Genomic DNA, 21,552 nt, shown 5'->3' on the forward strand with positions numbered 1-21,552 from the left:
CTGATGATTGAGAGTAGACTGATGGGGCGGTAATTGGCCAGATTGGATTTGTGCTGCTTTTTTGTTGACAGGACATACCTGGGCAGTTTTCCACATTGTCGGATAGATGCCAATGTTGTAGTTGTACTGGAACAGCTTGGCTGGAGGCGTGGCTAGTTCTGGAGCACACGTTTTCAGCACGATAGCTGGGATGTTGTCGGGGCCCATAGACTTTGCTGTATCCAGTGCACTCAGCTGTTTCTTGATATCACGTGGAGTTAATCAAATTGACTGAAGACTGGCTTCTGTGGTGGTGGGGACCTCAGGAGAAAACCGAGATCGATCATGCACTCGGCACTTCTGGCTGAAGTTGGTTGTAAATGCTTCAGCTTTGTCTTTTGCACATGCCATCATTGAGGATGGGGATATTCATGGAGCCTCCTCCGCCCGTTAGTTGTTTAATGGTCCACCACCATTCAAGACTGGATGTGGCAGGACTGCAGAGCTTTGATCTGATCCGTTGATTGTGGGATCGCTCAGCCCTGTCTATAGCATGCTGCTTCCACTGTGTTGCAGCTTCCCTAGGTTGGCACATTTTCAGGTGCGCCTGGTGCTGCTCCCAGCATGCTCTTCTGCACTCCTCATTGAACCAGATTTGGTCCCCTGGCTTGATGGTAATGCTAAAGTGAGGCCATGTGGTTACAGATTGTGGTGGAAACAATTCTGCTGCTGCTGATGGCCCACAGCGCTTCATGGATGCCCAGTTTTGAGCTGCTAGATCTGTTCTGAATCTATCCCATTTAACACGGTGGTAGTGCCACACATGATGGAGGGTGTTCTCAGTGTGAAGATGGGACTTTGTCTCCACAATGACTGTGCGGTGGTCACTGCTATCAATACTGTCATGGACAAAAGCATCTGCGACAGGTAAATTGGTGAGGACGAGGTCAAGTAGGTTTTTCCCTCGTGTTGGTCTGGACTCGGCCAGCTTGGTCAGTAGTGGTGCTACCAAGCCACTCTTGGTGATGGACATTGAAGTCCCCAACTCAGAGTACATTCTGTGCCCTTGCTACCCTCACTGCTTGTTCCAAGTGGTGTTCAATATAGAGGAGTACTGATTCATCAGCTGAGGGAGGGCGGTAGGTGGCAATCAGCAGGAGGTTTCCTTGCCCATGCTGCACCTGAAGCCATGAGACTTCATGGTGTCCGGAGTTATTGTTGAGGACTCCCAGGGCCACTCCTTCCCGATTGTATACCATTGTGCTGCCACCTCTGGTGGGTCTGTCCTGGCGGTGGGACAGGACATACCCAGTGATGGTGATGGAGGAGTTCGGGACATTGGCTGAAAGGTATGATTCTGTGAGTGTGACGATGTCAGGCTGTTGCTTGACTAGTCTGTGGGACAGCTCTCCCATTTTGGCACAAGTCCCCAGATGTTAGTGAGGAGGACTTTGCAGGGTCGACTGGGCTGGGGGTGCCGTTGTCGAATCCGAAGTCGATGCCGAGGTCAATGCCGGGTGGTCCCTGCGGTTTTATTCTTATTAGTATTTTCTGCAGCGGTTTGTTACAACTGAGTGGCTTGCTGGGCCATTTCAGAGGGCAGTTAAGAGTGAACCACATTGCCGTGGGTCTGGAGTCACATATAGGGCAGACCGGGTAAGAACTGGCATTTCTATAGTAACTTTTATGGCCTCAGGACGTCAAAAGTGCTTCACAGCCAATTAAGTGCTTTTCGAAGTGTAGTCACTGTTGTAATGTAGGAAACGCGGCAGCCAATTTGCGCACAGCAAGCTCCCACAAACAGCAATGTGATATTGACCAGATAATCTGTTTTATTAATGTTGGTTGATGGATAAATATTAGCCAGGACACCGGGGAGAACTCCCCTGCTCTTCTTCGAAATAGTAAATCTGTCAGACAAGACCCTCTCTGCTAGTTCTATGGTGACTCCTTCAAACCATCCATAACTATCTGAGTGTTTTCAGACTGCCTTCCAGCACTTCACCCACGGGCCCAAGTCGTCTCATTGCCCCTTTTAAAGATTGGTGCTGTGGTTCCAATCCCGAGGCAGGCTGACTGATTTAACATCTCTTAACACTCCTTGGCCCCTATTCCCGTTCCCCTGATCAGTTCATTAGCTTCTTCCAGCAATACTTCTGACAACTGCTCTCCACTCCAGCTCGGGCACCTTGCTCGCAACATCACCAATTCAGAAACAAAAACTAAAAAAAGATGTCTTTAACAAGTTTTAGAGCATGGTCTTCCTGAGAGGGTGTGGGGGGTGTTGGTGGGCTCCTGACCCTCGGAGACATCTGCTGACATTCCCTAGGGCGAGACAGAGGGCTACTGGCTCTGCCGCGGTGCTTGACTGGGTCCGTCCTGGGTGTGAAGGAAGCTTCCTCCTGCTTCCTGCACTCGGGGGCAGGCTGTGAGGTAGACACGATCGGGAGAGGTGTGTGCTGGGCACCGCTCACGTACAATTGAACAGCTCCGGTCCGTCCCTTCACAAAGGAAACAGAACACGGTGAAGAAATAACTCAAATGGGAAATGTACCTGTGCGAAAGAAACAGGCGGAGTGGGGGAAGAGGGTGAAAGGGGAAGAGACAGGGTATAAGGGGGGAGGGAGTGTAAGGGGGAGGGGGTGTGAGGGGGGGGAGGGGGTGTGAGGGGGGAGGGGGTGAGGGGGTGTAAGGAGGGGAGGGGGTGTAAGGGGGGAGGGAGTGTGGTGGGGGAGGGGGTGTGGGGGGGGGGAGGGGGTGTGATGGGGAGGGGGTGTAAGGGGGGAGGGGGTGTAAGGAGGGGAGGGGGTGTGAGGGGGAGGGGGTGTAAGGGGGGAGGGGGTGTAAGGGGGGAGGGGGTGTAAGGGGGGAGGGGTGTAAGGGGGGAGGAGGTGTAAGGGGGGAGGGGTGTAAGGGGGGAGGAGGTGTAAGGGGGAGGGGGTGTAAGGGGGGAGGGGTGTAAGGGGGGAGGAGGTGTAAGGGGGGAGGAGGTGTAAGGGGGGAGGGGGTGTAAGGGGGGAGGAGGTGTAAGGGGGGAGGGGGTGTGAGGGGGAAGGGGTGTAAGGGGGGAGGGGGTGTAAGGGGGGAGGGGGTGTAAGGGGGGAGGAGGTGTAAGGGGGGAGGAGGTGTAAGGGGGGAGGGGGTGTAAGGGGGGAGGGGGTCAAAAGTATCCAACTCACCTCACAGAGGAGATCCCAGGCTGCTCGGCATATTTCCACTTCACTCATGCAGTACACAGTGAGGCTGCATCTCCTGAACACACAAGAGGCACAAATTACACACACACCCTGTACAACCTGCTCCAACACATGACTCCACACACACCCTGTACAACCTGCTCCATCACATCACTCCACACACACCCTGTACAACCTGCTCCATCACATCACTCCACACACACCCTGTACAACCTGCTCCAACACATCACTCCACACACGCCCTGTACAACCTGCTCCATCACATCACTCCACACACACCCTGTACAACCTGCTCCATCACATCACTCCACACACACCCTGTACAACCTGCTCCATCACATCACTCCACACACACCCTGTACAACCTGCTCCATCACATGGAAGATTAAAGAGCAGGACCTCAAAGGTTGTAATCTCTGGATTACTCCCGGTGCCACGTGCTAGTGAGTATAGGAATAGGAAGATAGAACAGATGAATGCGTGGCTAAAGGGTTGGTGCAGGAGGGAGGGCTTTAGTTTCCTGGATCACTGGGTCTGCTTCTGGGAAAGGTGGGACTTGTACAAGTCGGACGGTTTACACCTGAACCAGAGGGGGACCAATATCCTTGTGGGGAGGTTTGCTAGCACTGCTGGGGGGGGTTTAAACTAACTTGGCAGGGGGATGGGATACAGAGTGGAACTATAGTAGGGGGTGATTTACAGCCAAATACGGAGGAAAAAACAAGTCAGCTGGGAAGGCAGAGCAAATATGTGAAGGCAAAAGGGAATATGGCAAGGCTGGAAGGCATTTATTTTAATGCAAGGAGTCTTGCAAATAAGGTGGATGAACTGAAGTTGTTGCTGAACACATGGGAGTACGATATTGTTGCTATCACGGAGACATGGTTGAGGGAGGGTCAGGACTGGCAGCTCAATATTCCGGGGTATAGAATCTTCAGGCGAGACAGAGGGGGGTGTAAAAGGGGAGGGGGTGTTGCAATATTAATTAAGGAATCAATTACTGCTGTAAGGAGGGATGATATATTAGCGGGTTCCTCTAATGAGGCCATATGGTAGAACTTAAAAACAAAAAGGGGGCAAGCACTTTGCTGGGAGTGTACTATAGGCCCCCGAACACTCAGGGGGAGATAGAGGAACAGATATGTAGGCAAATCTCAGAGAAGTGCGAAAATAATAGGGTAATAATAGTGGGGGATTTGAACTTCCCCAATATTAATTGGGATAGTCAGAGTGTGAAAGGCTTAGAGGGTGCAGAATTCATAAAGTGCATCCAGGAGAGCTTTTTGAGCCAACATGTAGAAAGTTCTACAAGAGAGGGGGCGGTACTGGACCTAATTCTAGGGAATGTAGCCGGGCAAGTGGTGGAAGTGTCAGTAGGGGAGCATTTTGGCGACAGTGACCATAATTCGGTGAGATTTAAGGTGGTCATGGAAAAAGACAAAGACGGCCCGGAAATAAGGGTTCTAAATTGGGGAAAGGCCGATTTTAATATGACAAGGCAGGATCTGGCCAAAGTGGACTGGGAGCAGCTACTTATAGGAAAATCCACATCAAAGCAGTGGGAGACTTTCAGAAGGGAAATAGAGAGAGTACAACACCAACATGTTCCTGTAAAGGTCAAGGGTGGGACCAACAAGCAAAGGGAACCTTGGATGACAAGGGATATACAAAAATGCATTCGGAAAAAAAGGGGGGCTTTTGGCAGTTACAAAAGACTAAAGACGGAGGAAGCTCTAGAGGAGTATAAAAAGTGCAGGGGCATACTTAAAAAAGAAATTAGGAGGGCGAGGAGGGGCCATGAAATAACACTGGCGAGCAAAATAAAGGAATATCCTAAGATGTTTTATAAGTATATTAAGGGCAAGAGGATAAACAGGGAAAGGGTAGGGCCCATTAGGGACCAAAGTGGCAATCTGTGTGTAGAGCCAGATGATGTAGGCGGGGTTGTAAATGAATTTTTTGCATCTGTGTTCACTATGGAGACGATGCAGACATAGAAATCGGGCAAGGGGACTGTGACATACTTGAACATATTAGCATCGAGAGGGAGGAGGTGCTAGCGGTTTTAGCAGGCCAAAAAGTGGATAAATCCCCAGGCCCGGACGAGATGTATCCCAGGCTGCTGTGGGAGGCAAAGGAGGAGATTGCAGGGGCTCTGACACAAATTTTCAGAACCTCTCTGGCCACAGGGGATGTACCAGAGGACTGGAGAACAGCTAATGTAGTACCATTATACAAGAAGGGTAGCAGGGATAAACCAGGGAATTACAGGCCAGTGAGCCTAACATCTGTGGTAGGGAAATTATTGGAAAAAATTCTGAGGGACAAAATTAGTCTCCACTTGGAGAGGCAAGGATTAATCGGGGATAGTCAGCATGGCTTTGTCAAGGGTAAATCATGTCTGACAAATCTGATTGAATTTTTCGAGGGGGTGACTAGGTGTGTGGATGAGGGAAATGCTGTGGATGTGGTTTACATGGATTTCAGTAAAGCCTTTGACAAAGTCCCGCATAGGAGACTGGTCAAGAAGGTAAGAGCCCATGGGATCCAGGGTGCCTAAACTGGCTGAGTGGCAGGAGGCAGAGGGTGATGGTCGAAGGTTGCTTTTGTGACTGGAAGCCTGTGTCCAGTGGGGTACCTCAGGGATCGGTGCTGGGACCCTTGCTGTTTGTGATCTACATAAATGATTTGGATGAGAATGTAAAGGGTATGATCAGTAAGTTCGCGGATGACACGAAAATTGGTGGGGTGGTAAATTGCGAGGAGGAAAGCCTCAGGCTACAGGATGATATAAACGGGTTGGTCAGATGGGCGGAAAAATGGCAAATGGAATTTAACCCTGAAAAGTGCGAGGTGATGCATTTTGGACGGACAAATAAGGCAAGGGAATACACAATGAGTGGTAGGACCCTAGGAAGCACAGAGGGTCAGAGGGACCTTGGTGTACATGTACATAGATCCCCGAAGGCAGCGGAACAGGTAGATAAGGTGGTTAAAAAGGCATATGGGATACTTGCCTTCATTAGCCGAGGCATAGAATATAAGAGCAGGGAGGTGATGATGGAGCTGTACAAAACGCTGGTGAGGCCACAGCTGGAATACTGTGTGCAGTTCTGGTCACCTCACTATAGGAAGGATGTGATTGCTTTGGAGAGGGTGCAGAGAAGATTCACCAGGATGTTACCTGGGATGGAGCGCCTCAGCTATGAAGAAAGACTAAACAGGCTGGGGTTGTTTTCCTTGGAGCAAAGAAGGCTGAGGGGGGACCTGATTGAGGTGTACAAAATGATGAGGGGCATAGAGAGGGTAGATAAAGAGGAACTTTTCCCCTTAGTAGGGGGGTCAATAACAAGGGGGCATAGATTCAAGGTAAGGGGCAGGAGGTTTAGAGGGGATTTGAGGAGGAACTTTTTCACCCAGAGGGTGGTTGGAATCTGGAACTCACTGCCTGAAAGGGTGGTAGAGGCAGGAACCCTCACAACATTCAAGAAGCATTTGAATGAGCACTTGAAATGCCACTGCATACAAGGCTATGGACCGAATGCTGGAAAATGGGATTAGACTGGACAGGGATTGATGTTCGGCGCAGACACGATGGGCCGAAGGGCCTCTTTCTGTGATGTATAACTCTATGACTCTATGACATCACTCCACACACACCCTGTACAACCTGCTCCATCACATCACTCCTCACACACCCTGTACAACCTGCTCCATCACATCACTCCTCACACACCCTGTACAACCTGCTCCATCACATCACTCCTCACACACCCTGTACAACCTGCTCCATCACATCATTCCACACACCCTGTACAACCTGCTCCATCACATCACTCCACACACCCTGTACAACCTGCTCCATCACATAACTCCACACACACCCTGTACAACCTGCTCCATCACATCACTCCACACACGCCCTGTGCAACCTGCTCCATCACATCACTCCACACACCCTGAACAACCTGCTCCATCTCATCACTCCACACACACCCTGTACAACCTGCTCCATCTCATCACTCCTCACACACCCTGTACAACCTGCTGCATCACATCACTCCACACACACCCTGTACAACCTGCTCCATCACATCACTCCACACACACCCTGTACAACCTGCTCCATCACATCACTCCACACACACCCTGTACAACCTGCTCCATCTCATCACTCCACACACACCCTGTACAACCTGCTCCAACACATCACTCCACACACACCCTGTACAACCTGCTCCATCACATCACTCCACACACGCCCTGTGCAACCTGCTCCATCACATCACTCCACACACACCCTGTACAACCTGCTCCATCACATCACTCCACACACACCCTGTACAACCTGCTCCAACACATCACTCCACACACACCCTGTACAACCTGCTCCATCACATCACTCCACACACGCCCTGTGCAACCTGCTCCATCACATCACTCCACACACCCTGTACAACCTGCTCTATCACATCACTCCACACACACCCTGTACAACCTGCTCCGTCACATCACTCCACACAAGCCCTGTACAACCTGCTCCATCACATCACTCCACACACACCCTGTACAACCTGCTCCATCACATCACTCCACACACACCCTGTACAACCTGCTCCATCACATCACTCCACACACACCCTGTACAACCTGCTCCATCACATCACTCCACACACACCCTGTACAACCTGCTCCAACACATCACTCCACACACACCCTGTACAACCTGCTCCATCACATCACTCCACACACACCCTGTACAACCTGCTCCATCACATCACTCCACACACACCCTGCACAACCTGCTCCATCACATCACTCCACACACACCCTGTACAACCTGCTCCAACACATCACTCCACACACACCCTGTACAACCTGCTCCATCACATCACTCCACACACACCCTGTACAACCTGCTCCATCACATCACTCCACACAAACCCTGTACAACCTGCTCCATATCATCACTCCACACACACCCTGTACAACCTGCTCCATCACATCACTCCTCACACACCCTGTACAACCTGCTCCATCACATCACTCCACACACACCCTGTACAACCTGCTCCATCTCATCACTCCACACACACCCTGTACAACCTGCTCCATCTCATCACTCCTCACACACCCTGTACAACCTGCTGCATCACATCACTCCACACACACCCTGTACAACCTGCTCCATCACATCACTCCACACACACCCTGTACAACCTGCTCCATCACATCACTCCACACAAACCCTGTACAACCTGCTCCAACACATCACTCCACACACACCCTGTACAACCTGCTCCAACACATCACTCCACACACACCCTGTACAACCTGCTCCATCACATCACTCCACACACACCCTGTACAACCTGCTCCATCACATCACTCTACACATGCCCTGTGCAACCTGCTCCATCACATCACTCCACACACCCTGTACAACCTGCTCTATCACATCACTCCACACACACCCTGTACAACCTGCTCCGTCACATCACTCCACACAAGCCCTGTACAACCTGCTCCATCACATCACTCCACACACACCCTGTACAACCTGCTCCATCACATCACTCCACACACACCCTGTACAACCTGCTCCATCACATCACTCCACACACACCCTGTACAACCTGCTCCATCACGTCACTCCACACACACCCTGTACAACCTGCTCCATCACATCGCTCCACACACACACCGTACAACCTGCTCCATCACATCACTCCACACAAACCCTGTACAACCTGCTCCGTCACATCACTCCACACACACCCTGTACAACCTGCTCCACAACATCACTCCACACACACCCTGTACAACCTGCTCCATCACATCACTCCACACACACCCTGTACAACCTGCTCCATCACATCACTCCACACAAACCCTGTACAACCTGCTCCAACACATCACTCCACAAACCCTGTACAACCTGCTCCATCTCATCACTCCTCACACACTGTAATGAAATGTGTTTATCGTGCCTGTATTCGTTTTGCACTCATGTATATTACCCTCCCCCACACGGTGTATAGTTTCACTTCCTCTTCCCTGACTTCTCTGACTCATTCCTGTGAGCCAGTCAGTGTGTTGAGATGTTAGCTCTGATCTTAGTGATTAGAAGCCAACTTGTTTAAATCTATAACTTCTAGTTTTGTGGTTATTGAAGGCACATCAATTTTAATCACTAAAGAATACTAGGATGGATCGACTCCTAAAACCAGAGCGTCTGGACTTGGATCCACATTCTGCTGAAGCATCAAATCAATTTGGACACTGGCTCAAATGCTTCGAACTCTTCGCGAGGGCCTCATCCGCTAGCGAGGTAGATAAACTGAGTCTCTAGACTACTCGCGTTAATCATCGGATTTATTCGTTCATCCGGGACGCCACCTCTTACACGGAGGCCATCACTATCCTGAAGGCCCAATACCAGAGGCCAGTAAACGAAGTGTACGCCAGACATCTGCTGGCTACACGCAGGCAGCGACCTGAGGAATCAATGGACGATTTCTTACAGGGCCTAAAGGACTTGGTCCGGGACTGTAACTGCAAGGCCGTGACGGCCAACGTGTACTCTGACGAATTGGTCCGTGATTCCTTCATCACGGGCCTCAAATCGAATTATATCCGGCAGAGACTGCTGGAGAAGGAGGTCCTGGACTTAAAAAAGGCAGTGGCCACTGCGCGATCGCTGGACGTGGCCCAGAAAAACTCTGACTCTTATTCTTCCGGCCATGTGGCCCTCACCGCCTCGTGTGCGCCGAGCGGGCCGCCATCTTGGAATCAGCCATCTTCCCCATCCAGGTCTCAGACCAGCTCTGCACCGCCGGAGTTCCCACACAGAAGTTCACCCAGGAGTCCTACTACAGCGGCAATGTCTCGAGGCCCGAAATGCTACTTCTGCGGCCAGGCCAAGCACCCCAGACAATGATGCCCAGCGAAGGAAGCTACATGCTTCAAATGTAAGAAAAAGGGGCATTTTAGCAAAGTCTGCAGGGGGAATCCGATTTCCAACTCCGTCACCGCCTCGTGCGTGCCGCCATCTTGGGATCCGCCATCTTTTCCCGACTCAACGGCCGCCCAGGGCCCAACAGTGGCTTCGATCACGGTGGATCAATCCAGGCCATACCCGTTGACAAAATCTATGATGGACATACAGGTAAACGGGAATTTAACTAAATGTTTAATTGACTGTGGGAGTACCGAGAGTTTTATCCACCCTAGCCTGGTACGGCGGCACTCATTAACGGTAACCCCTACACGGAGCAGAATTGCTATGGCTGCTAAGCCCCACACTTCGGACATTTTGGGCTACTGTGTGGTAACACTGACTGTAAAAGGCACGGACTACAAGGATTTTAAACTCCTCGTGATGCCAGAACTCTGTGTTAATGTAATCTTGGGCCTGGACTTCCAGTGCCACCACGAAAGTGTCACGCTAGCATATGGCGGGTCCCAGCCGCCACTCACAGTCTGTGGCCTATCAACCTTAAAAATCAGCCCGCCCTCTTTATTCGCTAATCTCGCTCCGAACTGTAGGCCCATAGCGACCAAAAGTAGACGGTACAGTCTGGAAGACAGACACTTTATCGAGGCGGAAGTGGACAGACTCCTGCGGGAAGGCATTATTGAATGCAGTACCAGTCCGTGGCGTGCCCAAGTAGTCATAGTTAAAAATAGCGAAAAGAAACGGATGGTAATTGACTACAGCCAGACTGTTAATATTTATACCCAGCTGGACGCCTACCCTTTACCCCGCATATCAGAAATGGTCAACCAGATTGCGCAATACCGAGTCTTCTCGACTATCGACCTCAAATCCGCGTATCACCAGCTCCCCATTAGAACGGAGGACCGCCCATACACCGCCTTTGAGGCGAACGGGCGCCTCTACCATTTTCTCAGAGTGCCCTTCGGGGTGACAAATGGGGTCTCGGTCTTCCAACGCGAGATGGACCGCATGGTTGACAAGAATAAACTACAAGCTACCTATCCCTATCTGGACAATGTCACTATCTGCGGGCACAACCAGCAAGACCACGATCTAAATCTTGCGAGATTTTTAAAAACTGCCCTAAAGCTGAATCTAACCTACAACGAAGACAAATGTGTCTTCAACACAACCCGTCTCTGTATCCTCGGCTGTGTGGTGGAAGATGGGGTAATTGGACCGGACCCTGACTGATTACGCCCCCTAAAGGAACTGCCCCTGCCACACAATCCCAAAGCTTTAAAAAGGTGCCTGGGATTTTTTTCGTATTATGCCCAATGGGTGCCCAATTACTCTGATAAGGCCCGACCCCTCATTAAATCGACGTCCTTCCCACTATCAGCTGAAGCTCGGGAGGCTTTCACCAGTATCAAACAGGACATTGAAAGGGCTGCACTGTGTGCAGTGGACGAAAGCATTCCCTTTCAAGTCAAAAGCGATGCATCAGACTTTGCCTTAGCTGCGACCCTCAATCAGGCTGGGAGACCTGTGGCCTTCTTCTCCCGAACCCTTCAGGGACCTGAAATCAGGCACTCTTCTGTCGAGAAGGAGGCACAGGCTATAGTGGAGGCAGTGCGGCACTGGAGACACTACCTAGCCGGCAAACGTTTCACCCTGCTCACCGACCAGCGGTCGGTGGCTTTCATGTTTAATAACAAAGGGGGAAAATCAAGAATGACAAAATACTCAGGTGGAGGATCGAACTATCCACGTTCGACTATGATATTATGTACAGGCCGGGAGCCCTTAATGAACCCCCAGATGCCCTATTGCGGGGAATGTGTGCCAGCATTCATACAGACAAATTACAGGGTCTCCACAATGACCTCTGTCACCCAGGGGTCACCCGACTATACCATTTTACAAAGTCCCGCAATCCGCCCCACTCCATCGAGGAGGTCAGGGCAATGACCAGAGCCTGCCGCATCTGTGCGGAATGCAAGCCTCGTTTCTACAGGCCTGACCGTGCACACCTTATCAAAGCCACACGGTCATTCGAGTGCCTAAGTCTGGACTTCAAGGGACCCCTTCCCTCTGCCGACCGTAACGTATACTTCCTCAATATCATCGATGAATATTCCCGCTTCCCCTTCGCCATTCCCTGCCCAGACATGACCAGTGCCGCGGTCATCAAGTGTCTCGGTAATCTATTCTGCATGTTTGGCATGCCGAACTACATACACAGCGATAGGGGGACGTCATTCATGAGTGACGAACTGCGCCAGTTCTTGCTCTCAAAGGGGATAGCCACTAGCAGAACCACTAGCTACAACCCCCGGGGTAATGGGCAAGTGGAAAGGGAGAATGCTATTGTTTGGAAGGCTGTCACGTTAGCCTTAAAGTCAAAAGGCCTTCCGACCTCCCGCTGGCAGGAAGTCCTCCCAGACGTGCTCCACTCCATAAGGTCTGTTATGTACAGCCACTAACGCCACCCCTCACGAAAAGATGTTCGTTTTCCCCCGGAAATCTACCTCGGGCATATCTCTACCCGCGTGGCTGACGTCTCCGGGGACAGTACTATTGCGGAAGCACATGAGAGGCCATAAAACAGACCCCCTTGTGGAAAAGGTACAGCTCCTCCATGCAAACCCTCAGTACGCCTATATCGAATACTCTGACAGGCGAGAGGACACTGTTTCCATAAAAGACCTCGCTCCCTCGGGGAGCGGAGAGAACGATGAGAGATTACCCGAGGAAGACCTACACCAAAAAGAGACAGGACGCCCAGAGGTATCAATACCCAACTATAACCTGGAGGACACTGCAGATAACCTGGAAGACACTGCGGAGGCCCGGACAGCGGAGGAACCAGAATCCACTCCCCTAGAGGCACCCCAACCGGCTTTGCGCCAATCACTGAGAACCGCAAAACCTCCTGACAGACTCACTTATACCAACTTTTAAGAAACATCACCCCGATGGACTAAATCTAAAGAAGGGGTGAATGTAATGAAATCTGCTTGTCTTGATCCTGTATTCGTTTTACACTCATGTATATTACCCTCCCCCACACGGTGTATAGTTTCACTTCCTCTTCCCTGACTTCTCTGACTCATTCCTGTGAGCCAGTCAGTGTGTTGAGATGTTAGCTCTGATCTTAGTGATTAGAAGCCAACTTGTTTAAATCTATAACTTCTAGTTTTGTGGTTATTGAAGGCACATCAATTTTAATCACTAAAGAATACTAGGATGGATCGACTCCTAAAACCAGAGCGTCTGGACTTGGATCCACATTCTGCTGAAGCATCAAATCAATTTGGACACTGGCTCAAATGCTTCGAACTCTTCGCGAGGGCCTCATCCGCTAGCGAGGTAGATAAACTGAGTCTCTAGGCTACTCGCGTTAATCATCGGATTTATTCGTTCATCCGGGACGCCACCTCTTACACGGAGGCCATCACTATCCTGAAGGCCCAATACCAGAGGCCAGTAAACGAAGTGTACGCCAGACATCTGCTGGCTACACGCAGGCAGCGACCTGAGGAATCAATGGACGATTTCTTACAGGGCCTAAAGGACTTGGTCCGGGACTGTAACTGCAAGGCCGTGACGGCCAACGTGTACTCTGACGAATTGGTCCGCGATTCCTTCATCACGGGCCTCAAATCGAATTATATCCGGCAGAGACTGCTGGAGAAGGAGGTCCTGGACTTAAAAAAGGCAGTGGCCACTGCGCGATCGCTGGACGTGGCCCAGAAAAACTCTGACTCTTATTCTTCCGGCCATGTGGCCCTCACCGCCTCGTGTGCGCCGAGCGGGCCGCCATCTTGGAATCAGCCATCTTCCCCATCCAGGTCTCAGACCAGCTCTGCACCGCCGGAGTCCCCACACAGAAGTTCACCCAGGAGTCCTACTACAGCGGCAATGTCTCGAGGCCCGAAATGCTACTTCTGCGGCCAGGCCAAGCACCCCAGACAACGATGCCCAGCGAAGGAAGCTACATGCTTCAAATGTAAGAAAAAGGGGCATTTTAGCAAAGTCTGCAGGGGGAATCCGATTTCCAACTCCGTCACCGCCTCGTGCGTGCCGCCATCTTGGGATCCGCCATCTTTTCCCGACTCAACGGCCGCCCAGGGCCCAACAGTGGCTTCGATCACGGTGGATCAATCCAGGCCATACCCGTTGACAAAATCTATGATGGACATACAGGTAAACGGGAATTTAACTAAATGTTTAATTGACTGTGGGAGTACCGAGAGTTTTATCCACCCTAGCCTGGTACGGCGGCACTCATTAACGGTAACCCCTACACGGAGCGCTATGGCTGCTAAGCCCCACACTTCGGACATTTTGGGCTACTGTGTGGTAACACTGACTGTAAAAGGCACGGACTACAAGGATTTTAAACTCCTCGTGATGCCAGAACTCTGTGTTAATGTAATCTTGGGCCTGGACTTCCAGTGCCACCACGAAAGTGTCACGCTAGCATATGGCGGGTCCCAGCCGCCACTCACAGTCTGTGGCCTATCAACCTTAAAAATCAGCCCGCCCTCTTTATTCGCTAATCTCGCTCCGAACTGTAGGCCCATAGCGACCAAAAGTAGACGGTACAGTCTGGAAGACAGACACTTTATCGAGGCGGAAGTGGACAGACTCCTGCGGGAAGGCATTATTGAATGCAGTACCAGTCCGTGGCGTGCCCAAGTAGTCATAGTTAAAAATAGCGAAAAGAAACGGATGGTAATTGACTACAGCCAGACTGTTAATATTTATACCCAGCTGGACGCCTACCCTTTACACCGCATATCAGAAATGGTCAACCAGATTGCGCAATACCGAGTCTTCTCGACTATCGACCTCAAATCCGCGTATCACCAGCTCCCCATTAGAACGGAGGACCGCCCATACACCGCCTTTGAGGCGAACGGGCGCCTCTACCATTTTCTCAGAGTGCCCTTCGGGGTAACAAATGGGGTCTCGGTCTTCCAACGCGAGATGGACCGCATGGTTGACAAGAATAAACTACAAGCTACCTATCCCTATCTGGACAATGTCACTATCTGCGGGCACAACCAGCAAGACCACGATCTAAATCTGGCGAGATTTTTAAAAACTGCCCTAAAGCTGAATCTAACCTACAACGAAGACAAATGTGTCTTCAACACAACCCGTCTCTGTATCCTCGGCTGTGTGGTGGAAGATGGGGTAATTGGACCGGACCCTGACTGATTACGCCCCCTAAAGGAACTGCCCCTGCCACACAATCCCAAAGCTTTAAAAAGGTGCCTGGGATTTTTTTCGTATTATGCCCAATGGGTGCCCAATTACTCTGATAAGGCCCGACCCCTCATTAAATCGACGTCCTTCCCACTATCAGCTGAAGCTCGGGAGGCTTTCACCAGTATCAAACAGGACATTGAAAGGGCTGCACTGTGTGCAGTGGACGAAAGCATTCCCTTTCAAGTCAAAAGCGATGCATCAGACTTTGCCTTAGCTGCGACCCTCAATCAGGCTGGGAGACCTGTGGCCTTCTTCTCCCGAACCCTTCAGGGACCTGAAATCAGGCACTCTTCTGTCGAGAAGGAGGCACAGGCTATAGTGGAGGCAGTGCGGCACTGGAGACACTACCTAGCCGGCAAACGTTTCACCCTGCTCACCGACCAGCGGTCGGTGGCTTTCATGTTTAATAACAAAGGGGGAAAATCAAGAATGACAAAATACTCAGGTGGAGGATCGAACTATCCACGTTCGACTATGATATTATGTACAGGCCGGGAGCCCTTAATGAACCCCCAGACGCCCTATTGCAGGGAATGTGTGCCAGCATTCATACAGACAAATTACAGGGTCTCCACAATGACCTCTGTCCCAGGGGTCACCCGACTATACCATTTTACAAAGTCCCGCAATCCGCCCCACTCCATCGAGGAGGTCAGGGCAATGACCAGAGCCTGCCGCATCTGTGCGGAATGCAAGCCTCGTTTCTACAGGCCTGACCGTGCACACCTTATCAAAGCCACACGGTCATTCGAGTGCCTAAGTCTGGACTTCAAGGGACCCCTTCCCTCTGCCGACCGTAACGTATACTTCCTCAATATCATCGATGAATATTCCCGCTTCCCCTTCGCCATTCCCTGCCCAGACATGACCAGTGCCACGGTCACCAAGTGTCTCTGTAATCTATTCTGCATGTTTGGCATGCCGAACTACATACACAGCGATAGGGGGACGTCATTCATGAGTGACGAACTGCGCCAGTTCTTGCTCTCAAAGGGGATAGCCACTAGCAGAACCACTAGCTACAACCCCCGGGGTAATGGGCAAGTGGAAAGGGAGAATGCTATTGTTTGGAAGGCTGTCACGTTAGCCTTAAAGTCAAAAGGCCTTCCGACCTCCCGCTGGCAGGAAGTCCTCCCAGACGTGCTCCACTCCATAAGGTCTGTTATGTACAGCCACTAACGCCACCCCTCACGAAAAGATGTTCGTTTTCCCCCGGAAATCTACCTCGGGCATATCTCTACCCGCGTGGCTGACGTCTCCGGGGACAGTACTATTGCGGAAGCACATGAGAGGCCATAAAACAGACCCCCTTGTGGAAAAGGTACAGCTCCTCCATGCAAACCCTCAGTACGCCTATATCGAATACTCTGACAGGCGAGAGGACACTGTTTCCATAAAAGACCTCGCTCCCTCGGGGAGCGGAGAGAACGATGAGAGATTACCCGAGGAAGACCTACACCAAAAAGAGACAGGACGCCCAGAGGTATCAATACCCAACTTTAACCTGGAGGACACTGCAGATAACCTGGAAGACACTGCGGAGGCCCGGACAGCGGAGGAACCAGAATCCACTCCCCTAGAGGCACCCCAACCGGCTTTGCGCCAATCACTGAGAACCGCAAAACCTCCTGACAGACTCACTTATACCAACTTTTAAGAAACATCACCCCGATGGACTAAATCTAAAGAAGGGGTGAATGTAATGAAATCTGCTTGTCTTGATCCTGTATTCGTTTTACACTCATGTATATTACCCTCCCCCACACGGTGTATAGTTTCACTTCCTCTTCCCTGACTTCTCTGACTCAGTCCTGTGAGCCAGTCAGTGTGTTGAGATGTTAGCTCTGATCTTAGTGATTAGAAGCCAACTTGTTTAAATCTATAACTTCTAGTTTTGTGGTTATTGAAGGCACATCACACACCCTGTACAACCTGCTCCATCACATCACTCCACACACACCCTGTACAACCTGCTCCATCACATCACTCCACACACCCTGTACAACCTGCTCCATCACATCACTCCACACAAACCCTGTACAACCTGCTCCATCACATCACTCCACACACACCCTGTACAACCTGCTCCATTTCATCACTCCACACACACCCTGTACAGCCTGCTCCATCACATCACTCCACACACACCCTGTACAACCTGCTACATCACATCACTCCTCACACACCCTGTACAACCTGCTCCATCACATCACTCCACACACACCCTGTACAACCTGCTCCATCACATCACTCCACACACACCCTGTACAACCTGCTCCATCACATCACTCCACACACACCCTGTACAACCTGCTCCATCACATCGCTCCACACACACACCGTACAACCTGCTCCGTCACATCACTCCACACAAGCCCTGTACAACCTGCTCCATCACATCACTCCACACACACCCTGTACAACCTGCTCCATCACATCACTCCACACACACCCTGTACAACCTGCTCCATCACGTCACTCCACACACACCCTGTACAACCTGCTCCATCACATCACTCCACACACACCCTGTACAACCTGCTCCATCACATCACTCCACACACACCCTGTACAACCTGCTCCATCACATCGCTCCACACACACACCGTACAACCTGCTCCATCACATCACTCCACACAAACCCTGTACAACCTGCTCCGTCACATCACTCCACACACACCCTGTACAACCTGCTCCACAACATCACTCCACACACACCCTGTACAACCTGCTCCATCACATCACTCCACACACACCCTGTACAACCTGCTCCATCACATCACTCCACACACACCCTGTACAACCTGCTCCATCACATCACTCCACACAAACCCTGTACAACCTGCTCCAACACATCACTCCACACACCCTGTACAACCTGCTCCATCTCATCACTCCTCACACACTGTAATGAAATGTGTTTGTCGTGCCTGTATTCGTTTTGCACTCATGTATATTACCCTCCCCCACACGGTGTATAGTTTCACTTCCTCTTCCCTGACTTCTCTGACTCATTCCTGTGAGCCAGTCAGTGTGTTGAGATGTTAGCTCTGATCTTAGTGATTAGAAGCCAACTTGTTTAAATCTATAACTTCTAGTTTTGTGGTTATTGAAGGCACATCAATTTTAATCACTAAAGAATACTAGGATGGATCGACTCCTAAAACCAGAGCGTCTGGACTTGGATCCACATTCTGCTGAAGCATCAAATCAATTTGGACACTGGCTCAAATGCTTCGAACTCTTCGCGAGGGCCTCATCCGCTAGCGAGGTAGATAAACTGAGTCTCTAGACTACTCGCGTTAATCATCGGATTTATTCGTTCATCCGGGACGCCACCTCTTACACGGAGGCCATCACTATCCTGAAGGCCCAATACCAGAGGCCAGTAAACGAAGTGTACGCCAGACATCTGCTGGCTACACGCAGGCAGCGACCTGAGGAATCAATGGACGATTTCTTACAGGGCCTAAAGGACTTGGTCCGGGACTGTAACTGCAAGGCCGTGACGGCCAACGTGTACTCTGACGAATTGGTCCGTGATTCCTTCATCACGGGCCTCAAATCGAATTATATCCGGCAGAGACTGCTGGAGAAGGAGGTCCTGGACTTAAAAAAGGCAGTGGCCACTGCGCGATCGCTGGACGTGGCCCAGAAAAACTCTGACTCTTATTCTTCCGGCCATGTGGCCCTCACCGCCTCGTGTGCGCCGAGCGGGCCGCCATCTTGGAATCAGCCATCTTCCCCATCCAGGTCTCAGACCAGCTCTGCACCGCCGGAGTCCCCACACAGAAGTTCACCCAGGAGTCCTACTACAGCGGCAATGTCTCGAGGCCCGAAATGCTACTTCTGCGGCCAGGCCAAGCACCCCAGACAACGATGCCCAGCGAAGGAAGCTACATGCTTCAAATGTAAGAAAAAGGGGCATTTTAGCAAAGTCTGCAGGGGGAATCCGATTTCCAACTCCGTCACCGCCTCGTGCGTGCCGCCATCTTGGGATCCGCCATCTTTTCCCGACTCAACGGCCGCCCAGGGCCCAACAGTGGCTTCGATCACGGTGGATCAATCCAGGCCATACCCGTTGACAAAATCTATGATGGACATACAGGTAAACGGGAATTTAACTAAATGTTTAATTGACTGTGGGAGTACCGAGAGTTTTATCCACCCTAGCCTGGTACGGCGGCACTCATTAACGGTAACCCCTACACGGAGCAGAATTGCTATGGCTGCTAAGCCCCACACTTCGGACATTTTGGGCTACTGTGTGGTAACACTGACTGTAAAAGGCACGGACTACAAGGATTTTAAACTCCTCGTGATGCCAGAACTCTGTGTTAATGTAATCTTGGGCCTGGACTTCCAGTGCCACCACGAAAGTGTCACGCTAGCATATGGCGGGTCCCAGCCGCCACTCACAGTCTGTGGCCTATCAACCTTAAAAATCAGCCCGCCCTCTTTATTCGCTAATCTCACTCCGAACTGTAGGCCCATAGCGACCAAAAGTAGACGGTACAGTCTGGAAGACAGACACTTTATCGAGGCGGAAGTGGACAGACTCCTGCGGGAAGGCATTATTGAATGCAGTACCAGTCCGTGGCGTGCCCAAGTAGTCATAGTTAAAAATAGCGAAAAGAAACGGATGGTAATTGACTACAGCCAGACTGTTAATATTTATACCCAGCTGGACGCCTACCCTTTACCCCGCATATCAGAAATGGTCAACCAGATTGCGCAATACCGAGTCTTCTCGACTATCGACCTCAAATCCGCGTATCACCAGCTCCCCATTAGAACGGAGGACCGCCCATACACCGCCTTTGAGGCGAACGGGCGCCTCTACCATTTTCTCAGAGTGCCCTTCGGGGTAACAAATGGGGTCTCGGTCTTCCAACGCGAGATGGACCGCATGGTTGACAAGAATAAACTACAAGCTACCTATCCCTATCTGGACAATGTCACTATCTGCGGGCACAACCAGCAAGACCACGATCTAAATCTTGCGAGATTTTAAAAAACTGCCCTAAAGCTGAATCTAACCTACAACGAAGACAAATGTGTCTTCAACACAACCCGTCTCTGTATCCTCGGCTGTGTGGTGGAAGATGGGGTAATTGGACCGGACCCTGACTGATTACGCCCCCTAAAGGAACTGCCCCTGCCACACAATCCCAAAGCTTTAAAAAGGTGCCTGGGATTTTTTTCGTATTATGCCCAATGGGTGCCCAATTACTCTGATAAGGCCCGACCCCTCATTAAATCGACGTCCTTCCCACTATCAGCTGAAGCTCGGGAGGCTTTCACCAGTATCAAACAGGACATTGAAAGGGCTGCACTGTGTGCAGTGGACGAAAGCATTCCCTTTCAAGTCAAAAGCGATGCATCAGACTTTGCCTTAGCTGCGACCCTCAATCAGGCTGGGAGACCTGTGGCCTTCTTCTCCCGAACCCTTCAGGGACCTGAAATCAGGCACTCTTCTGTCGAGAAGGAGGCACAGGCTATAGTGGAGGCAGTGCGGCACTGGAGACACTACCTAGCCGGCAAACGTTTCACCCTGCTCACCGACCAGCGGTCGGTGGCTTTCATGTTTAATAACAAAGGGGGAAAATCAAGAATGACAAAATACTCAGGTGGAGGATCGAACTATCCACGTTCGACTATGATATTATGTACAGGCCGGGAGCCCTTAATGAACCCCCAGACGCCCTATTGCGGGGAATGTGTGCCAGCATTCATACAGACAAATTACAGGGTCTCCACAATGACCTCTGTCACCCAGGGGTCACCCGACTATACCATTTTACAAAGTCCCGCAATCCGCCCCACTCTATCGAGGAGGTCAGGGCAATGACCAGAGCCTGCCGCATCTGTGCGGAATGCAAGCCTCGTTTCTACAGGCCTGACCGTGCACACCTTATCAAAGCCACACGGTCATTCGAGTGCCTAAGTCTGGACTTCAAGGGACCCCTTCCCTCTGCCGACCGTAACGTATACTTCCTCAATATCATCGATGAATATTCCCGCTTCCCCTTCGCCATTCCCTGCCCAGACATGACCAGTGCCGCGGTCATCAAGTGTCTCGGTAATCTATTCTGCATGTTTGGCATGCCGAACTACATACACAGCGATAGGGGGACGTCATTCATGAGTGACGAA

General features: G+C 51.1%; 1 protein-coding gene and 1 long non-coding RNA gene across 6 annotated transcripts in view; both read right to left on the reverse strand.

Moving 5' to 3' along the window:
- The window catches only part of pds5a (PDS5 cohesin associated factor A), a 441,642-nt gene that overhangs the window by 327,724 nt on the left and 92,366 nt on the right, over positions 1-21,552 (reverse strand). The window lies entirely within an intron of this gene.
- Positions 1,789-4,816, reverse strand: LOC147123210 (uncharacterized). The gene is made up of 2 exons (XR_015073843.1): positions 3,159-4,816; positions 1,789-2,480 (listed from the first exon to the last, which is right to left on the reverse strand). It is a non-coding gene; the product is annotated as an uncharacterized LOC147123210 (long non-coding RNA).

The sequence above is a fragment of the Somniosus microcephalus genome, chromosome 2 (genome assembly GCF_052327205.1).
Source record: "Somniosus microcephalus isolate GS21.2 chromosome 2, FLI_Smic_1.0, whole genome shotgun sequence".
In the NCBI taxonomy this organism is placed as follows: domain Eukaryota; kingdom Metazoa; phylum Chordata; class Chondrichthyes; order Squaliformes; family Somniosidae; genus Somniosus; species Somniosus microcephalus.